The sequence below is a fragment of the Geospiza fortis genome, unplaced genomic scaffold, assembly GCF_000277835.1.
Source record: "Geospiza fortis unplaced genomic scaffold, GeoFor_1.0 scaffold159, whole genome shotgun sequence".
Classification (NCBI taxonomy): Eukaryota; Metazoa; Chordata; class Aves; order Passeriformes; family Thraupidae; genus Geospiza; species Geospiza fortis.
The window spans coordinates 534298-543574 of NW_005054563.1; positions in this window are offsets into that span (position 1 = coordinate 534298).

Here is a 9277-nt window from a genome sequence, read left to right on the forward strand (position 1 = left end):
TGTGTTGGTTCTCATCTATGCAAAATCATGTCCAGCAGATTGAGTGACCTGAAGCCCTCTGCCCAGGGCTTGGTCCTAAATCACAGACAGCAAAGTCAGGGAAAGACTGGGAAATTCACCTGGAAGCTCAGTGTAAACCCGTGGTGAAATCCCAAACAGGATACTGGGGGGTATTTGGAGTGGAATAGAGAACAGGTTCAACGTGATGATATTTCAGTGCCATGAAGGTTTAGTGATTCCCTGGAATTGTGGAGCTGGTTCTGGTCAGCCTAATGCTCTACAGGACCTGCTCAGAAGAGCTGATTTAGCTTAAGGAGCTTACTCAGATCTCTCTGCAGACAGGAACAGGCTCTGGCTCTCTGCTAGGAGATATTTCAAGGATCTCATGGTGGGTGACTGTTCTCCAGCACCCTTCACAACAACCAGGGTTTCTCCTTCAAACGGGGGCAGCCCTTTCTCTATGAAGACACAGAAATGTAAGGCATGATTAATGAAAATTGTGAGAGAAGTTGGAAAAAAAAACCAAACAAATGAAAACCGAGGAAGCTGATTTACACAGGGAGCAATCAGAACTGTACAAGTTAAGAAAACCAAGAGCAGGCAGACCTGGCACTTCTGACTTTTTAATAGTAAGACAGCAAAACCCCCCAGTGACACAGAGGCAGAGGATGAGAAGAGAGGGAAGGCTGTTCCACACAATGAGGGGATGAAGCTTCACTGCCTTGACAGCCTTGCAGGATTAAAGAAAATATCATTCTCTCCTCAGCTGATGGGACACCCAGCAGCTGTGCTGGAAGGGCTGGAGCAGCCCCAGAGCTGGGGTTGCTGCATGTCACATCACAACTTCACTTAATGTTGAAGCTGGACTCTCATTCACCCCTCTTTCACCAACAAGCAGTTTAATCACTGGGTACCTCATCACACAGATTCTGTGTTTCTTCCCACCAGTCTGGCCCAGCTACCTCCAGAGACAAAATATCCCATCCTCTGGATATTCCTGTGATCTCCTCAGCCAGTTCCGAGTGAGAACACAGTTGCCAGCTGTACAGAAGGAAAAGGGGACACAGGGAAAAGCCTGAACATGCACCTTGGAGCAAATGATGAGCCAGATTGCCATGAGTGAAAGGCCATCCATCCCCTCACCTTTCCAGGCTCCTGCCAGGCCATTACTGCAGGGACACACCAAGATATCCTGGGTGAGAAACAATGCACACACTCATTTACAACATCCCACTGGCCCTATTGTTTCTAATTCCCTGGCTTTACAACTCCCTGCCTCTTTTAACAGATGCAATAGATTTGTCCCCTTCTAGTCTTCTTTAAAAAAGGCACTAAGCTTTCTGAGCTTCTCAGCATCATCTGATGATTTTCCTACCCATGGAGTAATTCTTCCCTTGTTTTCCCTTTTTGTTACTAAAAAAATACCCCAAAAGTGCCTTATTAGTATAAGCAAAGAATAGGAAAAGCATTTTATTTTGTGCTTTCTGATTTTGTCTCTGTATGCTCATGCTGAGCTTTTTTTTTACATTCATTTTTAGATATCTGACCTAGTTTCTATGTTCTGTACTCTCCCTTCTTGCACTTGAGATCATAGAAGAGCTTGTGATTTCACAGATATCTCTGACTGCATTCCCTATCCTTTTTATACACTGGGATATTTTGTGATTCTGCTGCTACAGTATTTGTTTATTTATTTATTTATTTATTTATTTTTAATGAACCATCAACTCATTCTGGAACTCCTTTCTTCCATGGATTTTATTCCCACAGGAATTTATCCTCCGTATCAAGTCTGCTGCCTTCAAGCCCTTTGCCTTGGGGTTGATGTTATCCTCCCCGCATTCCCTGAGGCTTACAAATCCTGTAACTCTCACTGACATTGTCCTTCACTTTCACTTTCCCAAGTTATTCCTCTCCCCTCCAGGACTCCACCCGGGAAGCTGCTGCCTGGTAAAATGCTGGTGACACCCACCAAGGGCTGTGCCCTACTTTATCAGGTCCCTCAGAACTAGGAGGGTGGTTAAAGACCCCCTCAAACCAATTAGCTCTGTCTCTTTGTTGGGTTTTATTTTTTTTCAAATGACTCTGCTACCTGCTCAAGAATGAGTTTCCCCTCTCTGAATTCCTTAGTTAGGGCTAAGAGGCAGAATGTAATGGATGTGATTTTCACTGCATTATTTCCTGCTACCATTTAGAGATCAGGTTTATCATGCTGCACACTCCCTGTCTGAGAAGGGATGTGTGTGTCTGCTTTTCCCTCGCCAGTTCCTATTTCTCCAGTTCAGTTCACTGCTTTCCACTTCTCCCTGCTGCCCACAGCCTCGTGCAGACCCTGCAGAGCATCCTGGTGGGAGGGGAGGGCAGAGCCCTGGCAGCCTCTGACCCTTCCTTGCTTCAGAGCTGCACAGAGCAGTGAGTGCCTCTTCACAAGCAAGACCTCTAAGGGAGATTACTTCACCCTTCCAAAAAGTCATATAAATTAGGCAGTAAAATTTTGCACAAACCAGCAGCCATGACTTGACTATCAGGACCACTTTATTTCCCATTTCTTTAATAGGCAGCTTTTCTTCTTGAACATAGACCACTCAAAATTTGATGCTGAGATCACTCAGTCCAGTCTGATTCGATCTTGTCATCTTCACTATGAACTGTCCCTACAATTTGAAACAGAAACATCACAGCTACATTAAATACCAATAAAATCATGTGCAAATACAAAGATTAACTCATTCTAACTTGATTTTTCACAGCATGATCCTGTCCTCTTCATCCACATAAAAATTATTCAGCCGCAAAAGGCCCTTGAGCATAGCATGACATTTACAGCATCTCTGAGTGTTTCTTGTTTGTTTCTCATAAATTTCCTTTGGTAATAACTTAGTCACTCAGCAACACTCTACAGCACACACATACATTACATGATTATCTCATATTTTATACAACACACGTTAAAGTAATTAATTTTCCCTGGCAAATGTCATACCAGTTAGTTCATCGTTAGGAGCCAAATATTTGTGCAACCATTTGTTACAAATATATGCACAACCACAGAACACTTCAGCTCCCTGGTATTTATTAAGTGTAATTTAAAGGGACACTGTCGAGGCTGCTACAGTCTCAACTTTCAGGGTAGTTTTTGTTCCAGTTGAAATTCCCTTAAATATTGAACCTCTACTCATTTATTTATTTATTTGTGGACTAACCTTGCTACAGCATTTAGCACACAAAAATAAATAGGGTCTTGCTGTGGTGTGGAATGTGCTAGTGACCAGCAAATGTCTGGCATGGCAGAAGGGTTTCTTCTCTCTTCTTTATCCTTTCATTGACAGGATCTGGAGTTTGGCCCGTCTGTAAGGTAGAAACATAGCAAAATAGGTACCTCGTTCATCAAAAGAACTGATATTAATCACAAGCTCAAAATGAACTCCAGGTGAAGACATTTCTTTCTGTGCTATCACAGGTTGCCTCCAAACAAAGAGACAAAGCCCCACCAGGACAGCAGCTCTGATTTCAGTGGATGGAAGCCAAGTTAGCCATGAAGCATCAGGCTCAGTTGCCTTGAAAAATGTATTACAAGGCCATGAAACCACCTCTGATATATAGTGAAGTCTGCTTCTCCCATACCTGAAATTAGGTCTTACCCATACTCCTCACACACTGATACAAAAGCAAAGCCCTTCAAAGTGCATTTAGAGAGGGGAAGAGCAGCAGTGGAGCCGTGCAGAGAGAAATTGTGCTCAGAGACTCGGCAGGCTGAGGCAGACGTCTCCATTTGAGCTAACAGCCCAATAAATCCTATTCCCTGCAGATCACTTATTCTTCAGCACGTTCAATCAACAGGTTTGGAAAGGAGGACCCGACACTTTTCTCACTTATTTTGGCCTTCTATGAGAAAAGCAGCAGTGAAGAAAAGAAGCAGAACTAGTGGGAATGAGAAGAGCCAGGAAGAAGCACAAACCTAGGAAAGCACGAAGGCAGGGGAAGGAAATATTGAAAAGAAATATTGAGAAGACATAGCAGAGGAAAGCAGAGATGAGAGTAACTGGAGCAGTGCAGCACATTGGTGAGAGAGAGTTCTTTTAGGTTATTGTGCATTGCTGCTTTTTATTCAAGGAAGATGAACTCGGACTGGAACAGGCAGAGAAAAAAGCAGAGCTGGGAGTTCAGGAGAAACATGAACTATCACACAGGCAGCGTGCCAAAAAGTCTGCTTCACTAAACTTGGCCAAAAGCTGATGGGAGATGTGATTGCTATCTACCATTATGTAAGGAGAAGGCAGTGGATGGCAAAAAAAAAAAAGATACATTATTCAAAGGACAATGCCAAAACAAGGATCAAAAGGATCTGTTTCCCAAGAGTGCCCTTAGGCTGGAAGTTAGAATAAAGTCCTAATCAGCAAAGGAATTAGGTTTGGGGTAAACCTCAGTTCCTAACCCATTCATAATTGACCAATGTCAGGCACTCTGGGGAAGCTGGTATTGACCAAGGCTTTTGATCCATACAGATGACCCAGCTACCATTAAGACAGAGCTTGATTAAGAAACGATTTCTGGTGTAGTGCCTGCAATTGCCAATATCTTGGTCTCTGTGACAGAGGGGATTACTGTCACTCCTGCTCTGCTATTATCCTGGCAGGCTTCACCAATTTTGAGACCACTTCTTGGAAACCCAAAATCCACTTGCTGCTTTGATAACTTATACTGCCTTAATTTTTTTTTCCTATGGACAATGAGCTATCATATCTGAAGGAGAACGGATGAATTCTCAAAGCAGCTTTGATCTGTCCTAGATCCTCAAAGCAGCCTGCAAGAATAGCTTGAAAGCTTTTTATTTAAAATAAGTGTCATTTCCTCCCCTCTCATTTTGATTGAAACAGATGACGAATGCAAGGCAAATTGTACTGTAAGCTTGATCGTGAAAGCAAGTATAATTCTAAACCAGCCTTGATCAATAGCAGTTTCTGGTAATTGACTGTAATCTATCTATCTATCTATCTATCTATCTATCTATCTATCTATCTATCTATCTATCTATCTATCTATGCCATGGGAATTTTAAATATGGCTGTTGGGTTTTTTTTTTTTATTGTTGTTGTTGTTTTATCCATCAGCTACAAAGATGAAGCTTGAAAATGGAGGATGGGAGAAGAGGGAGGAATTGGTCAGTCATGCAGCCTCAGCTGATGGCGTATCCTCAAGGCAACTTGCAAGACTTGGGGAAATGCTGACAGGATTTTCCTAGGCAGAAGAGAGCAGACTGGTAAGTCTGGCTGAGCAGAGCCAGGGCTGGGGTTTCTTAGGGCTTGCATTGCCTCCTTGGCTGGATGAGAGAGTTTTCTTAATGAAGAGTCAGGCTACTGGCAAGTTACACCCCTGGTGGAAAGGAGGGAAGGTGAATTAACACTTCTGCTGAGCCAAACCCCTCGATTTTGTCAGAAAAGCAGCGTGAGAGGAAAGCCAGGAAATGTTTGACCTGCGTAAGTTCAGTCCCATTGACACCCCAAACAGGTCAGGAATGAAGGAAGGAAAATGAGTCCAGTCAGGAGGGTAATAGCTGCCTCCCTCCTTTATTGTCCCCATGAGAGCAGCTCCCCATTCCTTCTGCAGGGTGTGACAGGGTCTGGGTGCTGCACCTGACTGACAGCAGCATTGCCCTGACTTCCACGGGACTGTCTGGGCTGTGACAGTCACTGTGCCTCCCTGCCTGGGGGCTCTGTGTTCCCAAGTGATTTGTCCTCACCCTAGAAGTGATGTTATCTGGAGGGAGGAAGGCTGCTTGGCTCTTGCAGAGGTGACACACAACTGGGAGGCCTCAGCTGCACTTTGACTGCCAAGCTCCATGTTCATACTTCATTCCCATCACTGTTAGGTGCCTTACTTACAAGTTTTTCCAACTCTTCCCATTTAAAACTGCACGCTATGTTAAATGCATGTCTATAGCTTAATTGAGAAAAAAAAATTGGCATTCTGCTCTGAATTAAATTAGAGGCTTTTCTGTCAGGTTCATTTTACCAGTGTGCCTGCATCTCAAATCAGCCCACATAAGGAGGGTGAGGAGGAACTGAACAGCTACTCCCTGATGCAGATCTCACTGAATATATGCAGCGGGGGCAACTCAAAGGTATCTACCAGGCCCAGAATATTTCTCTTTTCCTATACTTTCAGAAGTGTGGGGGACTTAGGGAAGTGGCCCCTCACAGTCTCCTGACTTCCATGACACGGAAGTCAGGCTGATTGCAAATATCCCCTGAGAAGCTCACACCTTATGTAAAGGAGCTGGGTATCAGATGAGTAGGAACTTCAAAACACTTCAAAAACAGGCTCAGCAAAGTGGAACTTGCCCGCTGAGCTTGTTCTGTGAGACAGAGCACTTCTGTCAAGTTTCCAGAGGCTGAGGAGTTTGTGGGATGGGGTGATGGGGTGAGGGCACAAGGACAGGAAAACCAGCCTATGCAGGGCCCCTCACACCCAGGCTGTGCCAGGCAGGCAGCACCTGTGGGGATACTGTGCCTGCATCCCTCATCCCTGCCCAATACCTCTGTCCCCAAAGAGCATGGCACATCTCATGTGGGAACCCAGAACATCCCTCTGGCTGTCCAGGATGGCCAAGACCCCTGCCAGGGGGCTCAGAAGCCCTGGCACAGAGCCCAAAACACCTGTGGGTTTGATTATGACCCATGGAGCAAATTACCAACCTTATATGAAGATCAGCAAGCCCCAGAATAATAGTGAAGTTATCACGGGGTGAAAAAGTAGATTTTGGGGTTTCTGGAATGGGGGTTCAGGAAGCAAGATGGAGGGACCTGGGCATGTCCAGCCTTTCTCCTGCTTCTTCTTGGCCTCCATCTTCTGCTGTGATGTTGGCACTTTTGGATTGGTTTAGAGTAGAAGCTCACTGTCTAACACAGGTGATAGGTATTGGAAAGTAATTGTAAACATTGTACACGTAGTTTTTAGCATAAAGACATAACACCACCCCAGGGGCAGGCAGAGTGCCTGGAACTGTCCTGCTGGACGGACCTCGGCAGGGCAGGAGAAAATTTTTTATAGATAAAGAACAATAAACAACCTTGAGACCAAGAAATGAAGAGCTCTGACTCCTTCTTCAAGCACTGGGGCTGGGAAAAGAGACTTTTAAGATTCTTGGGGTCACAGCCACCTGAAAGATCCCGAGAATCTCATTGAGGGGCTCATGTGCAATGTGCCTCGGTAGAACAGGCTGAATTGGAGCAATTGCCCATGGAAAGGTCATTCCAGCTAAGGAAACCTTCCAGTGAGACCCAAATGGCTCTAACTGTTTTCTGGTCTCCTCTCCCCCATGGCATTGTCAGGAGGAAAATGTTCCAGGCCATGAGATGTGGAAATTCACCCTTTTCACTTTGCCTCCCTGGGACAGGGGGCAGCTGCAGGACTGATGCACCAAGTATCCCTGTGGTTCATGGCCAGCACAGATCCATGGCCCCAAAGGTGCTGGATTTTCCCTCTGTGGGCTGTCTGGAGTACTCCACAGCTGTGATCTCAGCATTGTTTTCTGGCCATGAAGAATTATCTTCATGGGCTACATGTTCATTGCCTGGTAAAAACAAAATGAATGAGGTGACAGAAGACACAGGAAAACAAAGAATCTGTATTTTTAAGGCTGTTCACTGAAGGTAGCAGCTGACCCACAGTGAACAGCCACACTGGGGTTTGCCCTCCTTTCCTCACACAAGCTGGCCACAGGCAGGGCTGTGTCTGATTCCCCTGATCCAATCCCCTCCCTGACTTCTGCAATGCCTCTCACAGCATCCAATATTTTTCTAAGACAGGCCTAAGAAAAAGAGTATTAATATGTTGTAATTTTCCATTCTTAATTTCCGGTACCTAATTAAGTGTATGCCACGGCTCAATTTTGGTTCAGGTTTTAGTGTGCTGTATGATGATCCATGTAGAACCATAATTCACTTTAAACTGGGAAGCCTGGGAACAATCTGATTTTGGGCAGCACAGCCTTAACATGGCCTGTAAAACCAGTCCCAGGAAAAGGATAAGTCACACATATGACAGAAGCAGAGACATCTTCACAGACAAGCAGCACTAAATTATGCTGATTTTAGTCTAACCTTCCTGGTTTTCTCTTTTTTTTTCTAAATTTTCCTGTTCTAAACTGACAGAACTTGGTCAGACCTGGCCTTCCACTCAGACAAATGGACTAAGTCTGGAGCCTGCAGCACTTGGTCAGATTGAAAGCCAATATATATATATATATGTATATTTTAATTAAGCCTCTTTGAGACGTTTTGAGGGGCTCACTTTACAATTTGTACTCCCCTACTCATTTCAAGTTTGCCAGTAAAATTCAATCTCAAAGAGACTATAATAGCTGTCTTTTTATCACAAAGACAGCATTTTCCATTTTTCCCCCAGCTTTAGCTTCCCTCCTGCTTTCTCTCTCCTTTGAACTGTACAACTAATGCAGTCCTATGTACATCCACCACTATCATCTGCAGAGCAGTCAGAACACATGGTTAATTTACCACTGCCAACTGCTTACTGTTGTCATTAACAATCTTCATTTAATAAAAAGCTTTTATCAAAATTGGTTTTCCTGGAGTACTTTCATTTTTCCTAGAAAAGGCATTAAAATTAATTTGTTTTCACTCAGTTTGTACTACTGAGTGAATACAGCAAGGAACAAAAAAGATAAACATGTGAGAGAAACCCCAAAGAGAAGGTAATGCAGAAAGAAGCAATTGTGTTCTAAAGTAGATTATTATTTTTTTTTTCATTTGAAAGAAAACAAAATAATTGAAGACTGGTAGAAAACATCAAATTGCAGAGGTGTTTTGGTGCACAAGGAAGATGCTCCCCTTCTCCACAGCCCCCTGTGGCTCCTTTACTGGGGGAGGCAGAGGTGCAGAAAGATTTGACCTGAGGGTTTGGGGACAATTCACAGGATTTTCTGCTGGAAATGCACTGGACTCTACCGACACTCTGCATTTCACTGACCTTCCTTTGCATGCTTTTCACATGCAGCCTCTGCCCCTACTGCCTGAAACTCTGGAGCAACAGTTTATTATCGATATCAGAGGGAATATTAAGACATTTCAACCACCCTGTTATGCAATGAGCCACAAAAACTAAACAGGAGATACCAATTCCTTCCTTCCTTCCTTCCTTCCTTCCTTCCTTCCTTCCTTCCTTCCTTCCTTCCTTCCTTCCTTCCTTCCTTCCTTCCTTCCTTCCTTCCTTCCTTCCTTCCTTCCTTCCTTCCTTCCTTCCCTCCCCTCCCCTCCCC